We start from the raw sequence: 22,696 nt of genomic DNA, 5'->3' as shown, positions 1-22,696 counted from the left end.
TACTAACTTTTGTTTACAGCCAGCAATAGAAAGAGACATTAATTCTGTCGCTTACAGGCCACCATAGTTCATAACGCTAAGAAAGGGAGACGGTTATCTCCCCTGTTTTCCAATTGTTATGAGCTAAAGTCGCGAGATTTTTTAATATTAGCATAAAAAAGTATAGTATTTATATAGTATTTATGGAATATAAGATATAAATATGGATAAATTCTTTACAATGAAGAATGGAAGTACCCATTGAATAGTATTTTTATATGTAAGTGAATTTTTGGAATTTATATATACATATATTTTATCGAAGTAAGTAAAATTTGTTGATTTTCTTTAAATCTTTTTTAAAAAAAACCGACAAATATTGCATAATTTGCTATTAAACCTGTTATTTTTTTAAAATTTGGTCTTTGCTCCTTTAATTGAAAAAAACAATTAGGGTTTCAATTCCACTTTTCAAGTAGTTATAAGCTTCGAAAAATAGGAGGTCGAATTATTCAATTTTTTATATCGCGTTTTTAATGGCGTTTTCTGACACTCCTAGTGCAGAAGAGGAATGGTCACACTATATTGAAAGGGTAAAGTCCTTTTTTGCCGACTGAAGGTAAGAAGTGCTATTTTTTTTCGATTATTGGTGCCAAACATTATGCTAGCTCCAGGGGTTTAGACAAAAACAAGCCTGAGCAGAAAATGTTTGAAGAACTGTGTACTTTAATGGCTGGCCCTCAACGAGATTTTTTTGTTTAACATGAGGGACGAATGAGAAAGCGAGTCCATCGGTGAATATGTAGCCGTACTGCAAAAAATGTTGAAGTATTGCAGCTTAAAAAGAAAAAAGGTAAACACATACGTGCATCATCGTTTGGTGGTGGAAGTGAAGGACGAGAAGATACAGGAGCGCTTGCTTGGTGAAAGATTGCTAACTTTGGACAATGCCCTCAAAATAGCTGTGTCCACGGAATCTGCAAGGAAATATTCCAAGTTAATGCTGGGAGCATCGACGAGTAAAAGTGAAACATCCGTCCACAGGTTACCATGGAAAAGAGAATGTTAACGTTTTGGAAGCACTGTCCAGCTTAAGTGCCAGCTTAAAAACAAGGAATACTTTAAATGTAAGCGGATCGGATATACTCGTCGAAAATGTAGACAAGAAGAGAGCAGGCCTTCTGGTTCAACAACACATGGGTAAGAAAGAAAGATGGCGAACAATGTGGAAGAGAATTGTTGCACAGAAGAAATGGAAATAAATATGGAAAAACTAGATTTGCATACAGTTGCTCCACTTCGGACACCGCCAGTACTGGTGGAACTAATAATTAACCAAGAGAAGGTGGTCATGAAGGTGGAAACAGGGGCCTCATGCTCAGTAATGAGTTTAGAAAAATTCAAGAAAATTGGCCAAATGCAGGATCTAAAAGAAAGTTATGTCAAGTTAAGAACATAAACTGGTGAGTTAGTGAAACCACATGGGACCACAGACATGGAAGTAATGCAGAAAGGGTTAAAGCATCGACTACCTTTTCTGCTGGGAAAATGAAATGTACTGACACTACTTGGCCGCAATTGGTTAAATAAAGTAAAGCTAGATTGGAGAACCATGTTTCCTTTATATCAGAAAGATTCCTCTTCAAGGTTGGAAAGACTTCTTACAGAATTCAAGTCAGTGTTTAGTGAAGAAATGGGGTGCTTAAAGGATTTTAAGGTGAAAATACTCATTGATAAGACAGTGAGTCCCAAATTTTGTTGGGCAGGACTAGTGCCTTATGCCATAAAAGCAGATGTGGAAAAACAACTAGATCGCTTGTAAAGTCAGGGAATTTATAAAAGAGTGTAGTACTCTAGATGGGCCACCCCCATTGTACTGATTGTCAAAAATGATAATGGTGACATCCGCATCTGCAGAGACTGCAAGCAAACAGTAAACCGCATACCCCATACCTCAGACTGAGGATATATTTGCTACTTTGAGAGGAGGTCAAAAATTTAGCAATCTCGATTTGAGGCATGCCTATCAGCAACCGAAATTGGATGAAGAAACTCAGGAATTACTAACAGTAAACATCCACCAGGGATTAAACCAGTCCACCAGACTACAATTTGGGATGCACAGGGCCACAAGGATTTTTCAAAGGTTGAAGAACATCCCCTTTTGCAAGGTGCGTGTGGATGACATCTTAGTTTCAAGTCATGATAACAGGAGTCATCTAAAGAATCTACTGAGTGTATTGGCTGCTCTGGATCAGGCAGGATTAAAATTAAAGAGAAATAGATGCAAGTTTCTCCTGCTTGAAGTAACATATTTGGGTTTTAGAATCAGTGACCAAATCTAGACACTGATATTGATAACAGAAAAGCTTGTGGAATCTGCATGCTTAGTCAAAGTAACCTCAGCAAGGTTCCCATACATTGCTGAGAATATCCGAGTTTGCCATGGAAAAAATCTACATAGATCATGCAGGTCCATTTTTGGAAGACATTTTTGATAATACTGGATGCTTATTCAAAGTGGACAGAGATATGCAAATGGAGAGTAGACAATGCATTATCGGCAGTTCTCGTGACTCTCGCTTCCTCTTATTTGTCCCTCAGTCCTCGTTTCCAATGAGTGATGTTTCTAACAAAGGGTGAAAAAAAAGCTGCTGTCCAGGATAACAGTTCTTCGTGAACAGTAGCCTGAGATATCGGAAATTTTCTGTTCCTATGTCCATCCTTGTGGCCATGTCACTAGTAAGGGTGCTAGAGGTAAACGTTTCATCTTGGCTGACATTACCTGCCTGATAGTCAGGGACCCGAACTTTAGATTAACCACTAAGGAGGCCATCCTATCAGCAGGTGCAAAATACTGGGGCTGCTGTATTGCCATTTGGTGAATGAACTCTGGACCATGCAGTAGTTTTGAGTGGGGCCTCTCGATGCCATACTAGTAGGTAATTTTTACGACTTTACCTTATCATGGCTACAAAAAAAAAAAAATCTTCCTCTCTTTTTCTCTCTTACCTTCCCTCTCTGTCCTGCTCTAACCAAGTCTGTCGACCTGTTCCACAAATCCCAATCCTCAATATGAAATACCTCCAGAAAAATAACGTGTAAACCTAGAACCCCATCATCCAATGTAGACCCCTATTACCATGTCTCCTTCTCCAACATCAGGAGTCTCCATTCCAACCTTCCAGAGGTTGAAACTCAATTACAGGAGACGAAACCAGACATATTCTTCCTAAGCGAAACTGGCATTAGGCCGACCACTTCCCTTGACGAATTCATAATTCAGGATACTCTAACTTAACATCTAAATCTGACCCCCAAAATCGCCATGAACATGGAATATGTGCCTACATTAAAAATGGCTTTCCGTGTGGTAAGGATATTTCTAGAGAAGACCCTAATTTACCTTATATGTGCTTCCGGGTTGCACTTGCTTACACCACTGCATTTATATTTTATATGCAATAGCAGAGTTACTATCCTTAAGAGCATATCTGAAAAAATAGACCATATCCTGTCTGCTCACCCTTCAGCTAACATCCACATTTGTGGTGACTTCAATGTCCACAATGCGGAATGGCTGACCCACTCTAACAAGACAGATGATGAGGGGAGGTTCTGTCATGATTTTGCCATTGCCTATAACCTCACCCAGATTGTCCACGAACCCACTCGAGTGCCTGATACTTCCAGTCAGTATGCTAGCCTTCTAGACCTTTTTCTCACAACTTCCCCTGAGCTATGTTCAAGTTCCGTTCTGTCTTCTCTGAGATCTTCCGACCACGCAGTGGTATTAGTTAAGATAAAAACGAAATGCAATAAGTCTGGAGAGGTACTTCTCCACCGTACTGTTTATCGATACTCTACTGCTAACTGGGATAGCTTCCGTACACTTATATCCGATCTACCACTGCATTCCATGTTTAAAAAGGATGTGTCTTCCATAGTATCAGACCTGACCGAATGGCTAATTGTAGGCATAGACCGATTCATACCATCCAAAACATTCCAACAAAAAACCTAACAGCCAGCCATGGTTTTCCCCAGAATGTGCTGCTACCATCATGCACAGAAATCACTTTTTCCATAGCTACCAACGTAATAGGTGCACTGAGACTAAAGCTGCCTTCAGGACTGCCAGCAACCACTGCAAAAGAGTAATAAAAAAAATGCAAGAGAGCTATATGCTCAGTCTGTTAAATCCAAAGTAGCTGAGCAGCAGCTTGGTTCCCACCAGTTTTGGCAAATAGCAAACAGGATCCTCATATAGAAGCGTGAGTTCTATCCCAACCATTATCAATGGACCTGAGATCATCTCGTCAGCAATCAGATAAGCCAAAACTATTTGCCAAGAACTTTGCAGCTAATTCTACCCTATGTGACGAAGGCCATCAACTTCCCGTATTTCCTCCTATAACACACAACACACTAACATACAAATATAACAGACAACATGCTATGCAACATACAAATATCTGTGCATGATGTCGCCAAGCTAATCAAGAACCTTGATTCCAATAAAGCAACTGGCCCTGACGGCATTCCAATCATTGTGCTGAAAAAGCTTCAACTAGAACTTGCCCCCATACTTACAAAACTCTTTAAGCGTTGCCTTAAAGAGAAGTGCTTCCCAACACCCTGGAAAATCTCATTAGTATGCCCTGTATTTAAGAATTCAGGTGATAAGTCATCTCCCTTTCAGTACAGACCAATAAGTCTCCTGTGTGTCATGAGTAAGCTGCTGGAGTCCATATTAAATAGAGAAGTAGTCAACCACCTCAGCAGAAATAACCTTCTTAGTGACATGCAATATGGTTTCCGTTCTGCCAGATCTACAGCAGATGTGCTAACTGTTATATCTCATAGGAATAGCGAATCTCTTTACAAAGGCTTCCTCTCTAGGGCAATTGCACTTGACATATCAAAGGCCTTTGATAAGGTATGGCATAAGAGCCTACTTCACAAGATCTCCAGCTACGGTGTAACTGGAAATGTTTTCTCGATCATTAAATCATTTCTCTCTGATAAGCTCATAAGAGTAGTGGTTGATGGGCAGAAATTAGAGGCCCTCAATATTAATGCTGGAGTTCCTCAGGGGGTCCATCCTGGGCCCAACTCTCTTCCTGATAGACATTAATGATCTCCCAAAACACATACTTAAATCATTCGTTGACATCTATGCTGATGACATGACCATCTGTGGCAACACATCAAAGGCCGTAAATGACAAAGTTCTCTCAGGTTCTCTCTCTTCTGATCTTGAGCGTGTGGTACAGTGGGGGAGGAGATGGCTGGTTACTTTCAATGCATCTAAAACCAAGCTCCTATCTTTACATCATCAATGCTCTGATCCCCATCTGGCATCAATTGAAATGAGTGGCTCTCGTCTAGGGGAAGCTTTGATAAGCTTCTAGGCTTGACCTTTACTTCTGACCTGAAATGGAATACGTACATCAACTCAGTTGCCAAGGTCGCTGGAAAAATGGTAGGATCCTTCTACCGCTCCAGAAGATATCTCACCCCTGATTCAATTCTCTATCTGTATAAAAGCCAAATACGTCCAAGGATGGAGTATTGCTGCCACATCTGGGCAGGAGCTGCTAAAAACAGCCTATCCTGCCTTGACAGAGTACAAAATAGGCTTCGTGGCCTGGTGGGGGATGCCCTTTTCTTTTCCCTGCAACCTCTCTCCCACAGGAGAGACGTTGCGAGCCTGTCTTTGTTTTATCGTTACTACTATGGCAGGTGCTCATCTGAACTCCAATCTCTGGTCCCCCCTCACCAATCTTTCACGATAAACACCCGCCTAGCTGAAACCAGTCAAAAATTTTTCCCACTCCTTATCTGTGCCAAAATCAAAATGTAGATTCCATGAACAAAGCTTCTTTCTTAGAAGAGCATGCCTGTGGAACTGTTCCGGTTGCCTATTTCCCACGTGACTACAACTTGGATGTCTTCAAGTCCAATGTAAAGAAATTCCTGATGAACCGCCTCCTTAAGTAAGACACTTTATCAAATCTCCAACACTAACGTACTGTACACACAATAACCCTTATCCACAAGTGGCTTCCGGACCTTGATAAGTGGTGACTATCTTGTAAAAAAAATAAAAAATAAAATTAAAAAAAAATAATGAAAACACCTGTTATAGCCACAATTGAGAAAAAGAGGGATATTCGCACCACACGGACAGCCGGTATTGGTCATAAGTTATAATGGTCCCTGCTTTACAAGTCAATAATTCAAAGCATTCATGAATGCCAATAGAATTTGGCACATTTTCACCACTTATCACCCGTCCTCAAATAGACAAGCAGAGTGCAGTGTGTGCACATTCAAGGAAGCACTTGACAAAATGCAAACAGACCACAAGGCAACACTCGAAACCAAGGTGAACAGATTTTTATTCACCTATAGGATAACTCCCAACTCATCAACTTGGGTTTCTCCAGCTGAGCTGATGTTCAAACAGCAGTTAAAAACGATGTTTCATTTGGAAAAGCCAGACATTTACAAGGCTCTGGACATGAGAAATAAAAAGGGGGAGCAAAATAATGGTACCACTTTGTGAATTTAAAGTAGCCAATCATGTACTCTTACATAAATTATGGATCGGCTCAGTTGGGAGCAGTGAATTTCAAAGTAGAAATCGGTGGAGGGATAGTAAGGAGACATGCGGATCAGCTTGTGAAACTCCCATCAAGGGCAGCAGAAGAACTGACGCCAGATATACAGGCAGATAACACTGCAGAGAATCTTGAGAATTCCAGGACACCTGAAGTTTCTGAGGACAGCTTAATACTCGAGAGCAGACATATCGATGAAGCTGCAAGGACCCAGCAGTGGTGGAAAAACCGGCATCACCAACCACTCACAGGTCAGGACAAATTCGAAGACCACTCACAAGATACCAAGTAAGATTGAAGGGATGTAATTTATTGGTCAGAGTTGCTTCCCTTACACCACTTATTCTAATAAGAAAACTAATTATAACCTGTGGGCATAGCTGTGGAGTGTAAAGAGAGCGTGGAAGCGGCCATTTTTTATGCGATCTTAACCACTGTTAGTTTTGTGAGCATGTTAATTCAGTGTCGTGTGCTTTTATTCATGCTGTTACAGCAAATACACATTAGTTATGTTAAAAACATCTGCAGTCAAATGTAAATACAAAATATTCTGATAAGAATGGAATACATTTACTGTAATAATTTTGTTTAAATTTTCTTATAATTTTTATTTAAAAAAAATTTTCTTGTAATTTTTATTTAAAAAAAAAAATTTTTTATAAATTTTTTTTTTTTTAAATAAAAATTAGTTAATTAGAATATTTCTGAATGTACACAAGAATTTATTTTTTATTGTCTACTATTATTTTTTTATTCAATATCTATTATATCACTGTGTGTGTGTGTTTGTTTGTTTGTTTTCCTTCCTCATAGATTTCCAAACAGCTGAGCCTATCTTTTGTAAATTCGACACAGAGGTAATTTATATGTTTGGCAATGTTCTTAGATATGTTCTGTGCAAAAAAAAATAAATAAATAAAATAATCTGATAAGTATCGAAAAAAAAAAATAAATAAATATTAGTCTTTTTCTCTTATAAATAAATTAAAAAAAATAAATTTTTATAGAATATTTTACATTATACCATCCAAGGGAAATAAAATCTCCGCAAATGATTTCTAAAAAAAAAAAAAAAAAATTATCTGGAGAGTGGTGAAGCTTTCGTTTAAAGATCAAATGATTTGTGTTCAAGCCCAGGTGTACCTCACCATTTTATTTTAGTTTTTTTTTATATTAAGGAGTTCAATTTATGATAGAGGTACCATTTAAAATCGCTGTAAATCATTTGTTTTGATATTTTAAAACAAAACATTAATCAGAAGTGACTTTTCGAAGGCATTCATTGTCAATCCCAAATATCAGTTGACGTGATATTGTAAACAAACACAAACAGAATTTGATGAATTACTTTTTTTTTTGAGAATTAGTCCACCGGACAAATTATTTCTTGTAATATATAATAATCAATATAGTATTGATTCTAAAATAATACATACGCAATCTGCATAACTTAAAATATCATGTTTAAGTGGATTGCATAACCGGACAAAGCTGGGTGTCCAGTTAGTGTAAATTAAAACTGTTCAAAACTTTTTTTTCGGTACTGCATCAATTTTAACAATTGCATAATAACATTTATGGATTAATTGAGTTATTAAGAAGTTAAATATTCTTTATTAATGACTAGCCTGGTTGCCCTGGGTGCCCGGAGGTGTGTGTTGAGCAGAAAAAATAAAAATAGGAGTAGTAAGCAGGCTCAAACCCATAACACGCCAGAGGAAAAAGAGGTGTGAGAAAAAAAAAAAAAAAAAAAAAAAAAAAAAACGGTCGTACAGATGTGCCTAACGTGATTGTGACGTCACAGGCGGTAAAAAAAATTAAAAAAAAAAAAAAAAAAAAAAAACACGTTTTATGCGACGTCGAGGGTTGAATGACTTGCAAAAAAATGTCAACGAAAAAACGACCCCCTCCCCTGTAGAAAACTGGCCAGTTGAGAGTGAAAGAATTAATGTTTTTGGCCAATTTTTTGATATTTGTCGTCTGAAGGGTCGAGCTTCAAAATGATACCAATTTCGTGAAAATCCGTTGCTTCAATCGAAAGTTTTAGGCAGACATACAAACATACATACATTTAAACAGACAGGTGAGATTTATATTATAGACTAGCGGGGGAGGGTACCCGGCGTTGCCCGAGTGTTTGTAGGTGTGTGTGGTTGTTAATGAAAACGTAAGCATAAGCAAAGTAAAAAAAGAAAACAAAAACGAACGTTAAAACTTAAGCGGGGGGGGTGAATAATCAAAACATCGAAAAAAAAAAAAAAAACACTAACGTAAGGCAAACAAACGATGTTAAATGTAAAAATCGAAGAAACAAAAAACAAAACAGAAAAACGAACGTTAAAACAAAAATAAAAAAAACACGTGAAAAATGGCTTAAATAAGCCTGTTTCGGTATCAAAATTTAAAAAAAAATCAGTGGGTACCTGGGTGTATTTGGGTGTGTGTGGTCGGTCGGGGGTGTTAATGAAAACCTAAGAATAAGCGATGTAAAAAAAAAAAAAAAAACAGAAAAACGAACGTTACGTGAAAAATGGCTTAAATAACACTGGTTCAATATTTAAATTTAAAAAATCGAAAAAAAAAAAAAAAAAGACATCTCACACCACAATTCGAACCCAAAACATTTAGATAATGAACCAATGCTCTAACCAACTGTGCTAACACGACGTACATGAAATTTAGTCAGTTCTTCAACTATTTAAACTAAATCAGGTCATGACGTCATCTGACGCATGCATAGAACCGGTTGTTGACATGAGAGGACGGTTTTTGTTGAGCCCCCTGTAGAAAATTGTTGATTTCAGGGTGAAAAAATTAACGTTTTTGGCCAATTTTTCGAGCGAAGGATGGAGCTTCAATATGATACCAAGTTTGTCAATTTTTGTTCTGTCTGTTGAAAGTTTTTAGCGGACACACAAACATACATACACACATTTTCGCTTTTATATATATAAAAGATTAAATGTGAAAGAATTATATATGAAAGTGCAAACTTAAGATTCTTTTTTTTTTTTTTTTTTTTCAACATTCTGTCCACCTATATTTAGGTGTTTGTTTTGTGTATCTATGATGTTTTATTTGCATAAAAAAGCAAAAATAAATTCATGCATTCCTTTTTTAATAACTTAAATAAGTGTGTTTTTGTTTTACACTGGGATTGGTGTTGCCATTGAATAATCAGGCAAGTTGAACACAATGCACGTCTCTAGACATCACTGCAATAATTATTTACCATAAATAAAATTAAAAAAAAAAAAAACAGCATACATCTTTATTTAAATTATACATAGCTAGAAAAATACCCGTCCCAGGACGAGTAAAATTAATCTTCCAAAGAGAAGAGTTTTAAAACCACTTGTATGGTCCTTTTCAATGATTAAAATAAAGATATGTTACTATAACAAAGACATTTTGCAGAATCAAAATTATATACAGAGTTTAAGCTAAAGGCGTCTCAACAAGAAATTGAAATTTAGGGAATAAATTGTCTCATAATTATGGGTAAAATATAATGCAAAATCAGATATTTTCAAATGGGTGGTTCTCTACATAATATGCCTCCGTAAAAAAAAAACAAAAACAAAAGAAAACCCTGAAATCTGGAGAACATTAATTTTTTTTTTTTTTTTTTTTTTTTTTTTTTTACATAGGCATCACCACTTATCAAGGCCAAGAGGCCACTCAAGGATAAGGGTTAAAGAGTGTACAGTAGACATTGGACAATATAGTAATCATTAGTAATGAAAATTTGGTAAATTTGATAACTTATATAGAACGGCTCATCAAGAACTTATTTACGTTAGACTTTAACAACCATATTGTAATCAGCCGGAAAGCAGGAAAACGGAAGACAATTCCACAGGCGAGCAGTTCTAAGAAAGAAGCTTTGTTCATGGAATCTACTTTAGGTTTAGGCACAGATAAAGAGTGGGGGGAATTATTGATAGTGTGTACAGCTAGACGAGTGTTTCTTGTGAAAGTTTGGCAAGGGGGGGGACCATAGATTGAAGCTCAGTTGAACACCTTCCATGAAAATAATGATACATCAGAGACAAACTCGCAACATCTCTTCTGTGAGATAGAGGTTGCAAGGAAGAGAAAAGGACATCTCCTACGAGGCTACGAAGTCTATTTTGAACTCTATCAAGGCAGGACAAGTCCTTTCTAGCAGCTCCTGCCCAGATGTGGCAACAATATTCCATCCTTGGACGTACCTGGCTCTTATATAGATAAAGAATAACATCAGCAGTGAGATATTTACCGGATCGATAGAAAGATCCCACCATTTTTCCAGCGGCCTTGGCAACAGATTTGATGTACGTGTTCCATTTAAGATCAGGAGTAAAGGTCAAGCCCAGAAGCTTGTCAAAACTTGAGGCCTCCTGAAAACGAGAGCCATTCGTTTCAATTGATGCCAGATAGGGATCAGAATGTTGATGATGTAAAGAGAGAAGCTTGGTTTTAGATGCATTAAAAGTAACCAGCCACTCCTTTCCCCATTGTACTACGTGCTCAAGATCAGAGGAGAGAGAATTGGAGAGAACTTGGTCGTTTACTGTCTTAGATGTGCTACCATAAATGGTAGTGTCGTCAGCATAAATGTCTACAAATGATGTAAGGATGTGATTTGGAAGATCATTAATATAGATCAGAAAAAGAGTTGGGCCCAGGATGGACCCCTGAGGGACACCAGCATTAATACTGTGAGCTTCTGATTTTTGCCCCTCAACTACTACTCTTATGAACCTATCAGAAAGAAATGATTTAATAATTGAGAAGACATTTCCAGCTATACCATAGCTAGAGATCTTATGAAGTAAACCTTTATGCCATACCCTATCAAAGGCCTTAGATATGTCAAGAGCAATTGCTCTAGAAAGGTGGCCTCCGTCGAGAGATTTGCTAATCCTATGAGATATAACTGTAAGCACATCTGCTGTAGATCTAGCAGAACGCAAACCATATTGAGTGTCACTAAGAAGGTCATTTTTGTTGAGATGGTTGATTACTTCTGTATTTAACACAGATTCCAACAACTTACTCATGACGCACAGGAGACTTATTGGCCTGTACTGAGAGGGAGATGAGCTATCACCTGAATTCTTAAATACAGGGCATACTGATGAAATTTTCCAGGGAGATGGGAAACTATTCTCCTTAAGACAACGTTTAAACAGTTTTGTAAGTATGGGCGCTAGTTCAGGTTGAAGTTTTTTGAGTACTATAATTGTAATACCGTCAGGGCCAGTTGCTTTACTGGAATCAAGGTTTTTGATTAGCTTGGCAATATCACGTACAGATATACGTATATCACATAGAGTGTTTTCTGATACAGGAGGAAATATTGGGGGTTGGCAGCCTTGGTCGCAAAGGGTAGAATTAGCTGCAAAGTTCTTGACAAAGAGTTTGGCTTTGTCTGATGCTGACAAGATTACCTCAGGTCCATTGATAATAGTTGGGATGGAGCACATGCTTCTGTTCAGGATTCTGTTTGCTATTTGCCAAAACTGGTGGGAACCAAGCCGCTGCTCAGCTACTTTGGACTTAACAGATTGAGCATACAACTCTCTTGCATTCTTTATTACTTTCTTACAATGGTTGCTGGCAGTCCTGAAAGCGGCTTTAGTTTCCATACATCTATTACGTTGGAAGCAGTAGAAAAAGTGATTTCTGTGCGCAATGGCAGCAGCACATTCTGGAGAGAACCATGGCTGGCTGTTAGGTTTTTGCTGAAACTTTTTCGAGGGTATGAAACGGTCAATACCTACAATTAACCATTCCGTCAGGTCTAATACTATAGAGAACACATCCTTTTTAAACATGGAATGCAGAGGTAGATCAGATATAAATGTACGGAAGCTATCCCAGTCAGCCTTAGTGTATCGATATACTGTACGATGGAGAAGTACGTCTGGGGACATATTACATTTCATTTTTATCTTAATTGATACAACAGAGTGGTCGGAAGATCCAAGAGGCGACAGAACAGAAACTGAACATAGTTCAGGGCAAGTTGTGAGAAAAGGTCTAGTAGGCTCGCATACTGGCCGTCATTGTCGGGCACACGGGTGGGTTCCTGAACAATCTGAGTGAGGTCATAGGCAATGGAGAAATCATGACAGAACCTCTCCTCATCATCGGTCTTGTTTGAGTGGGTCAACCATTCGACGTTGTGAACATTGAAGTCTCCACATACGTGAATGTTAGCTGAAGGATAAGCAGATAGGACTTGGTCAATTTTCTCAGATATGCTTTGAAAGATAGTAACTCCGCTGTTGTGGGGGCGATAGAGAGTAAATATAAATGCAGTAGTGTGAGCTAAAGCAACCCGGAAGCACATATAGGGTAAGTTAGGATCTTCCCTGGAGATGTCCCTACCACATGGAAAGCTATCTTTAATATAGACACATATTCCATGCCCATGGCGATCTTGGGGGTCAGATTTAGAAGTTAAGTTAGAGTATCCTTTAATTGCGAACTCTTCTAGGGAAATAGCCTGTCCAATGCCAGTTTCACTTAAAAATAAAAGGTCTGGTTTAGTCTCCTGTAATTGGGTTTCAACCTCTGGAAGGTTAGAACGTAGACCCCTGATGTTGGAGAAGGAGACATGGTAGTAGGGGTCTACGTTGGAAGTTGGAGAACCGGGTTTAATCGTGTATTTTTTCTTGAAACTTGTCATGATGAAATTTTTGAATTTGTGGACTAGGTCGTCAGATTTACTTAGAGCAGGACAGAGTGGGGAAACTAAGAGAAAAAGAAACGAAGAATTTTTTTTTTTTTTTATTTGTAGCTAAGGTAAAGCCGTAACAATTACCCACTAGTATGGCATCGAGAGGCCCCACCAGAAGCTACTGCATGGTCCAGAATCCATTCACCAAATGGCAATACAGCAGCCCCAGTACTTTGCACCTGCTGATAGGACAGCCTCCTTAGTGGTTTATCCAAGGTTCGGGTCCCTGACTATCAGGCGGATAACGTCAGCCCAGACAAAACGTTTACCTCCAGCACCCTTACTAGTGACATGGCTACAAGGATAGACATAGAAACAGAAAATTTCCGCCATCTCTGCCAACTGTTCGCGCAAAATACTGCCAACCTAGAAAACAGCTATTTCTTCTCCCTTTGTCAGAAAAATCACTCATTAAAAAATGAGGACTGAGGGACAAATAAGAAGAAGCGAGAGTAACAGGAGCTGCCGATAACGCATCCACAATGCGTTTTCTACTCTCCATTAAAAAAAAAATAAATAAAAAAAAAAAACTATTAAGTATTATACTTAAACACGTCTGTTGGACTTTTATTAAGGGAAAGTGTGGTGATATATTCCCCTCTCACGGACTCAAAATGAGTAAAATTTCGTAATCTATTTTTGCAATCAACTCGGTAGATAAATAAACATTTATGGACGAGAAAAAAGCTAGCATTTAATAAAGAAATACATAAATTAAATACTGAAATAAAATGTAGTTATTAATATTTGAATCTAAAAATAAAAAGTACGAATTAATATTGAAATCACTTATCTCAAAAACACTTCCGTCTCCAAAATGCAAACTGTAGTGAAGAATTTAAGTTTAAGCAGCGTTCAGAAGATTTTTTTTTAAACTAACCGTTAAAAAAAGCGTGATTTTATTTTGAACTTTAATTGATAGTTAATACCCATTCTTAAAATTTCGCAACATTAAACCTACCAGCTGTATTCCAAAATTCATAATGATCAGTTAATTAGTTTAGCAGTGAATTCTGTACATACCTTTGTATAGATATATTGATTTTTGCAGTTCATTTGCTAAACAAACTGCAAGTATTGAACCATAACTTTACTTGCTAAATACAGCAATATAAAAATTGAAAAATAACAAGCCAAGTATACGGGGGAGGTCTCCCTTTCCAAAGTGAAAAACTTACTTCCACCATAACTAATGTTTGTGCAAAATTTCAAAAAATTCAAGGTGTGGTTATTGAGAAAGGTGCAAACAGATGAACGATTTGGGGGAGCAATTTTTCTCTTTAGGAGGCAACCAGACTTATCCCAGAAAATTCGTTCTGGCAAAAATTTACTTTTACCATGAGTAATGTTTGTGCAAAATTTTAAATATTCCAAGGCCTGGTTATTGAGAAAAATGCAAACAAACAGAAGTGAATTACTAGGTCCAGTCCCTTTGTCAGGGAACAAGTTATCAGATTTTTTTTTTTTTTTTACTCCTAACCTTGATAGTGAATTTTATAAATTAGCCTAATGTACTATGTCTGTTTGTGTCTCCATATTTTCAAACTCTACCTGTTCCAAAACTACGAGTTGCAGAGCAGTGTTAGGAGCCTCAAATGGTTGGACTTTTTATAGACCGTTGTTTTATGGGTCTTATGGGTTAGCCGGTGAAAATAGTTTCTAAGGGGTCAAAATTGAAAAAAAAAAAAGTTATACATTTTGTACATTCGTTGTAGTTTTTTTTAAATTTTTTAATCAGTTCATATGTGTGTCATGTTAATACAGTGGTAACGTCATCAGCTTTGCATGCTACAGTTTTTCTTTCAGTTTCGATTCTGGCTGATGGCACCCAAATACTTTTTTTTTTTTTTTTTTTTTTTTTTTTACTTTTGAAATCACGACTATAATAATATATACGAGATCTGGACAAATTAAAATATCATATTTTACGACCGCTAGTCTGATATAAAACTTGCAAAGTCAGTCTCGCCAAGAATATAGAAGATTTATTTTTAAGTAAATGGAAGTAAACTATATAAAAAAAATAAAATAAAATACCCCCCCCCACTCGAATTTTTTTAATGTTTCAGTCTAAAAGGATTTCTTAATATTTTCCATCTATGGTTAATTAAGTGTAATATCAGAACAGATACAACACTATAACATTAATTGTAATTTTAAGATTAAAAAAAATTTTAATAAAAAAATTTTTTAAATGAAAAACCAAAATTTCGGCAGTCTAAAAGTATTTCTTCTAAAGTAAGCGATGAGAAAGAAGAAAGATTAAGTGCAGTATCAAGACTGCTACAACACTTAAAAAAAAAAAAAAACATTAAATGTTGTTTTTGTAATGTTAATTTTTCTTTTTAAATTACTGGGATGAAAATAAAAAAAATTTTCAGTCCAAGATTTCTCTATAGCTGAACAATGGCATAAAAGAATAACTATTTTATCAGAAACAAAATATAACGATTGAACATTGTGTTTTGTAAAGTAGACAGAAAAACAGACATAGAATTTTATTAAGTGGTATGAAATCAAAGATCTGCAGTATGAAAAAATTACTCTTATGTCTTGAAAGTTAAGTTTCATAAGAATTGTTTAAAGTGTTAAAATACTAAAATGAATCGAAAGGCACTGTTTAAGGAAAATGACATCATTTATGCCAAATGAAACGAGAGGTTTAGAAAATTTAGGATCAATGCAAATCGACTATCAATATTCATATTTGTATGGATAAGTTTAAGTGGAATAATATCATAGAATGTTATTTATGTGTTTTAATAGATGAATGGCTTTATAATAGATTAAATAAATAATAATGGCCTTATAATGGTTTAATGAAACGTAAAGATTATGATACTTTTGTTTCTTGCAATGCTGAACATCCATATAGTTGAGAAGCAGTGCTATAGAAATAATGATACCTCTTAAACTTCTGGCAGTAAAGTGGGGTGAGTCAAGAACTCAATGGATAGAGAAGGAAAGCGTTTGCTACTATCTTTGTGGAAATACGTATTTGAGAGGCGGTTCCTTCGTAATGAATGTAGTAATTTGTATTTGATAGTTTCAGAAAATATGATCTACGAAATGCTATATGCATCGATTTTGATAGATTTGTTTAGCAAATGTTTTTCCCCAATGAAACTAGATGTTCAGAAAATAATTATTTTATTTACATAGATTAAATCAGCAAGATTTGGCTTGATATAAATAGCATTGTACAGGATATAAAAATCAATATTTGATTCTCACTAGTGATTTCTTTATTCTTGCACCATATTATCTGCATGTATATTATGTATTTCACTGAAGATTTTATATAAAGAAAAAATTTAACTTCAAAATTTCATCTGCTTTAGAAGTTTGGTTTCATTTTCCAATAATCACCTAATAAGCTTTCATCACCCATTGAAAAAGAAGTGACTGTGGATGCTGTTTCCGTCCTTAATAAAATAAATATTTTCAAAAATTGTTTTTACAACTTTCTGAATCGATTATATTCGGTTTATAACATGCATTTATTTTACATATCAAAATAGACAAAACGTTTTGTTTTCTTTAAAATACAGAGAAGGATGTTTTACAATACAAGCAGAAATATTTGTTTTGTAAAGTGTAAGGGAGTTAACTCCTAATAGGAGTTAACTCCCTTACAATAAAAATGACACTAATGAATAGCAGGTAACAGCGGGTAAATACAGCGAGTTAAAAATAAATGAAATACAGTTTGTGGAGCGAAATTTGGAGTCATAGATAGAGGACATTTAAGAAAAAGAGAAGGGGATCAGAGAATAGAGTTTAAGTCGTGTGTTTGAACTAGTTATTTCATCTTTGAACTGTTTAGATTTTGTTAAAATAGCAAATACACTAGGTGTGTAAGAAACTTTGTAAAAAATATTGAATAATTCGACCCCCTGTTTCAGTTTAAAAAAAAAAAAAAAAGTTGTAAACTTCGGACTTTACAGGTAAATTTCTAAAAACACTACTTTTTAGTATTTCAAATTTGAATATATTATTTATTGATCTTTTATCTTCAATTTGTGATATATAAAACTTTGGCACATAAATTAATTATTTACTTTTTAATAGACATTTCAAAATAGGGGGAGCGTGAATTTAAAAAAAACGTTTGTCTAAAATATTACATTCAGTTTACTGGAAAGAGCATAAAATTTCACATTGACCCTGAAAATATTGTAAAAATCAATAGAAAAATTTTGATAGATTTTTTAAGTTTAAAAATTGAAAAATACTGAACTCATAAAATTCAATTAATTTCATTAGTTTTTTTTTTTTTTTTTTTTTAATAAAAAAATAATATTTCTATTACTTTTTATACAACTTTAATAGTTTATTTTGGAAGTATTATCCATAAAGAAAATAAACAACCCACTTTTAAAAGAGAAATTACGAGTTTTTTTTTTTTATATTTTATTCGCAGTTTCGTGTTAGGGGTGTCAAAAATTCCTACAAAAATTCTGATACACCTACAAATACACCGATTTCAAGGAGGTTCTGCTCAAATTGTCATATTCTAAAAACCAAAGCACTAAATCCTCAAATTGCCATTGTTTTGTTCGGAAATTAATATACGCTCAAACGAATTGATAATGTACATTATATTTATTGAGTTGAGAAAACTGAGGCTTAGTAGTAATAGCAACAACAGAAGAGCAAGTTGGTTTGTTTTTTTTTTAATTGAAAAAATATCTTTTTTTTAATTTTCACGCATTTAGTTAGAGCTACTGGTTATCACAATACCATTAGTTCAATTAGGAGCTATCTGGTTATCAAAATATCTAATTAAAACAATCACAACTAATCCGACGTTCACCTTTTCAACTTCTAATTTCTCAGATTTAAATTTAAAAATATTTATGTGAAAAGACAAAAAAGCTAAGTATATCAACTTGTATGCATTTTTATCTATTGCATTAGTTTTTTTTAATGGAGAATTGTTTTGTTTCAAATAGCCAAAAATGTTAAAAAAAAAAAAAAATTTTGTTCCAAACTTATTTTTAGACGTTTGTTAAAAATAAGTAGCAAATCTATATTCTTGAAATTTTATAAGCAGTTAGAAGACATTAAACTAAAATTAAGAAGCTTAGTTTTAAAATTTAAAAAAAAAAAAAAAAAAAAAAAAAAAAACTTATCCTGGTGGTCATTAATGCATTTTTAGTTATTTAAGACTTTTTTTTTTTTTTTTTTTTTTACTAGAGTGAAAAAAGTGGTGCCAAAGCCGTTGCGTTAATGAAAGAAAACATGACAACTGGTGTCCACATGCAGCCTTTAAAAATTGATTTTTTATTGTTTTGTTTTTTTAACTGAAAGTTAAAACAGAACTACAGATAAAATATACAGTTCGTTAAACAAACTATTTACTCGATTGGTGCAAGTCATTAATTGTATTTGCTTAATTTTCGAATTTAGAGTGATTTGAGTTTAACATGACTAGTGTTCACATGCAAATTAAAAAAAAAAAAAAAAAAAATTTAACGTGGTGGCTTCAGCATCACTTTTTTTTTTTTTTTTTTTACTCAAGTAAAAAACGCTTTTAAATAACTGAAAACAAAACTTACCCAAGTATATAGAAGAGTAACTTATCTTGCTTTTAGTCACATTTATTTGTTGCCAATATGTTTTTTGACCCAGTTTTCAGTTTGTTGTCTTCACTGCAAAATTGTAGCAACTGGTCAACAGAAATCTGTCTCTTATATATACATACATACATACATACACATATATATATATATATATATATATATATATATATATATTCATAAAATAATTAAACAAAAAATAAACAGATCCTTCCTTTAAATTTTTTTTTAAATTCACGATTTATCTCCCATAAAAAATAAATTGATTACCTATCCTAAAACAGAAAATGGCCTGAAAATAGTTGAATTTTACATAAATTCAAAAATTCTTTGTTTCCATCAACTTCACACAATTTCCCTTAGTCTAATCATTATCCCAGTCAGATTTCCGATCTTTCCATAATTGCACAAAAATCCTCTTAAAACCGCACATGATCGTTTATATATTTAAAAAAAAAAAAAAAAAAAAAAAAAAAAGCCAGTATTTATCTCAGATAGAAAAATAATGGTTAACTGCCCTAAAACACTAGAATGGCCTGAAATGGGGAATTATTTTACATTCAATTCTAAAGATGAAAATTATTTAGAAGTTTTTTTTTTTTAGGGTGTTCACATAAAAAGGTAGAATCACATTTTGGAGAGGTTATAATGGGGGGGGGGGTATTGTAAGGTGTTAATTTTTACCAGCCGAACGCAGGGTCCCCCTCCAAGAGGGTAAATTTACTTTCACCATGACTAATGTTTGTGCAAAATTTCTAAAACACTCAATGAGTGGTTATTGAGAAAAGTGCAAAAAAAAATTAACGGAGGAATGATTTGGAGGCAGTTTTACCCCTATAATGCTTCCTAGGGAAATAACCAGATAATCTGTTCCGGTAAAAATTTATTTTCACCATGACTAATCTTTGTGCAAAATTTAAATGGTTATTGAGAAAAGCATGAACGGATGAACAGGAATTAATTACTTGGTATCATCCTTCCTTTGTTGGCGACCAATAATTAAACTCTGAACCAGTCCAGGAGTCTTTGCTTGCATTATAATAAAGTCATATTCTTGTCTGTCTTTCCCTGATTTAATATGTACAAAAAGGTACACCATTTCATAAATTAATTTTTTATACTGAAAATTGACTTGTATGCACTTTTATTCCAATATTATTCTATATGTACTATTTATTCAAAGGAAATCTATAGTCATATGACATTAAAGAAAATCTATTTTAATAATTTGCTTGATTTTATTACATACTAGACTAGCTGTGACCCGTTGGGTCTGTATGTTATAGTTAGCTATGGAATAGTGAATATACAGAATTAATGTATAAACATTCAAGTGACTATACACGATGTGTAAACATGCAAAAATTGCATGGGCACGCAAAAAAACAAACATGGCGACCAGTGAAAATAATACAGAATACATTGGATAATAAAAGTCTTATCATTGCTTTTAGATTAAATGAAAAATTCTTTATATAAGAAAGGGGTGTAATCTGTCTGTCGAAAAATATTGAAAAAAGAAAAAACAAATACAAGAGTGGCTGTACATTGTACATGGTCATCCTAGTTTTTTTTTTTTTTGGGGGGGTGTTAACGGCCTTAGAAATATCTGGAAATAATTAATATTTAATGGTGAAACCTTTTCAAAGAAAATCTTAATCCTCCTCCACACGTTTTGAAGTATTTCTATATATTTTTTAAATGTTTGGAACTTAGAACTTATGACCTCCACACCCTGTTCCCTTTTTTTTTTTTTTTTTTTCACCCTGCTTCCACCACCAAAATTGAAAAAATGCTAATGATTATGTCTCGTTTACCACTATGTGGCAAAGAAGTGGGTGCTCATTTTACATTAAATTTATAAAAGTGATCCCCCCACTTTAAAATGGTAAATTTTTATATTTAATTAATTCCTTTTGTATTATCTTTAAAGGCCACTGAAACCTAAGCAAAAACAAAAAAAGAGAAAATTTTGATTTCTTTTAGAAGGAAAACTATATTGGGTTAGGTTGTAACAAAATGCCAAATATTTTAAAATATGTAAACTAATCAAGTAAATTTTTGTTTATTTTTTACATTACAAAAACAAATGATTCCAACTTGTAATGAAAATAAAATCAAAATAATCTTTTTTAAAATTTAGGATGTTAAAACCGTACATGGTATAATCAAAAGTATTTGTGAACGATAATTGTTTAAAAAAAAAAAAAAAAAAAAAAAAAAAAAAAAAAAATCCATTTTTATTGTTTAAAATTAAAATAAAAACGTTTATATTGTATAAAATTATAAAAACCTCTATTTATATTGTTTAAAATTTTTTAAAGTTCTGTATGGTTTAAAATAAATAAAAAGTTTATTATTTAAAAGAAAAAAAGTTGTTTATATTGTTCAGTTTTGAAAAAAAAAAAAAAAAATTTCTGCTTATTTAAAACTGTTCACCTCTGAAATATCGATATTATCGTTTACATGGGGAAATTAGCTCCTTTATGTGATAAAGGGATCGAGAGTATTTTGCCACTTAATTTCCAATCTTGCCTGAATGTTTCTTTTTGTAACACAAACCAATTTTTTTTAAATATTTATAAAAAAGATGTTTATGTATTGAGAGTTAAGTATTTTTTTATTAACACGATTATAACTGGGCAAGCTGATTTGAGCAATCTTCATCTTTAAACTGTCAATTACAGAATATATAAAAGACATTAAACATAAACATTTGTTTTTGTTTGAAAACAATTTGGACTTGTAATGAATACAAATGAAATTTGTAAAATGCCGATGTAAAAAGCAAAAGGGGTTTAGTTTTCTTTTTATTTGCATATTTTAAATGCGAAAAGTTGTCGATTAAAAAAAAAAAAGAAAAAAAAAAAAAAGAAAAAAAAAGAAAAAAACTCATGACTTTGTTTTTATGTAATCATGCATGTGCATCATAAGGCGGAACCGGAAACAGTTTCAACACCTAAGCAAGACAATCTGAGTTTTATAATATAATAGATTTGTTTAAGTTGTTCTATTTAGAAATATAATTTAAATTTAATTTATTAATTTATATATAATTTATTTCTAATTATTACTAGCTGACAACAGTTGCGTTAAAAAATGGAAAAAATCTAATTTAAGCTACTGGAGTTATTTCCCCTTTAAGTTATGCCCGTTACTCCAATTGATTTCCATCAACCAAAATGGAGGTGCTTTATCTTCTCTAAATTGAACATGGTCACTTTTTGTAGCAAGTTAAGATATTCAGTGTATCTTAAATAGTATGTGACTAATCCCTCTGCCTGGCAATATGTTTCGACCGAGCAAGGCCGGGTATATACAGCTAGTATACAATTATACCAAAGAAATAATGTAATATATTCATTTTTAAATAGTCCTAGAGTTATATTTGTTTCGCATACATAAAAAGCATTACAATTTAACTTTGAGTTCTCTTAACTTATCTTCTTTTAATGGCTAAATGGTATTTCAAGAAATTGCAGCATTATTTAGAACCATTAATTTCTGGCGATTTTTGGTAGCATATTCCTATTCCTTGCATAAAATACACTTGTATGGCAAATTTCATTGCTTAATCATGTTTTAACAAAGACATAACATTTTACTGATACAGTAATATAAAAATTGTGACAAAATTAAGGGAAAAATATCCAAACGTATGAAACACAATAGCTTCCTTAATTTTATTTAGATTTGGAAAAATTTAAAGATTCCTTTTTTTTTTTTTGCTTATCAAGCTCTTTCTATGTACGCCATTATTGAAAAATTATTTCATGTGC

Source organism: Euprymna scolopes, chromosome 19 (genome assembly GCF_053919585.1).
Source record: "Euprymna scolopes isolate OS-2025 chromosome 19, ASM5391958v1, whole genome shotgun sequence".
Classification (NCBI taxonomy): Eukaryota; Metazoa; Mollusca; class Cephalopoda; order Sepiida; family Sepiolidae; genus Euprymna; species Euprymna scolopes.
The sequence above is the reverse complement of the archived record's forward strand: the minus strand, read 5'-3'. Positions refer to the sequence as shown.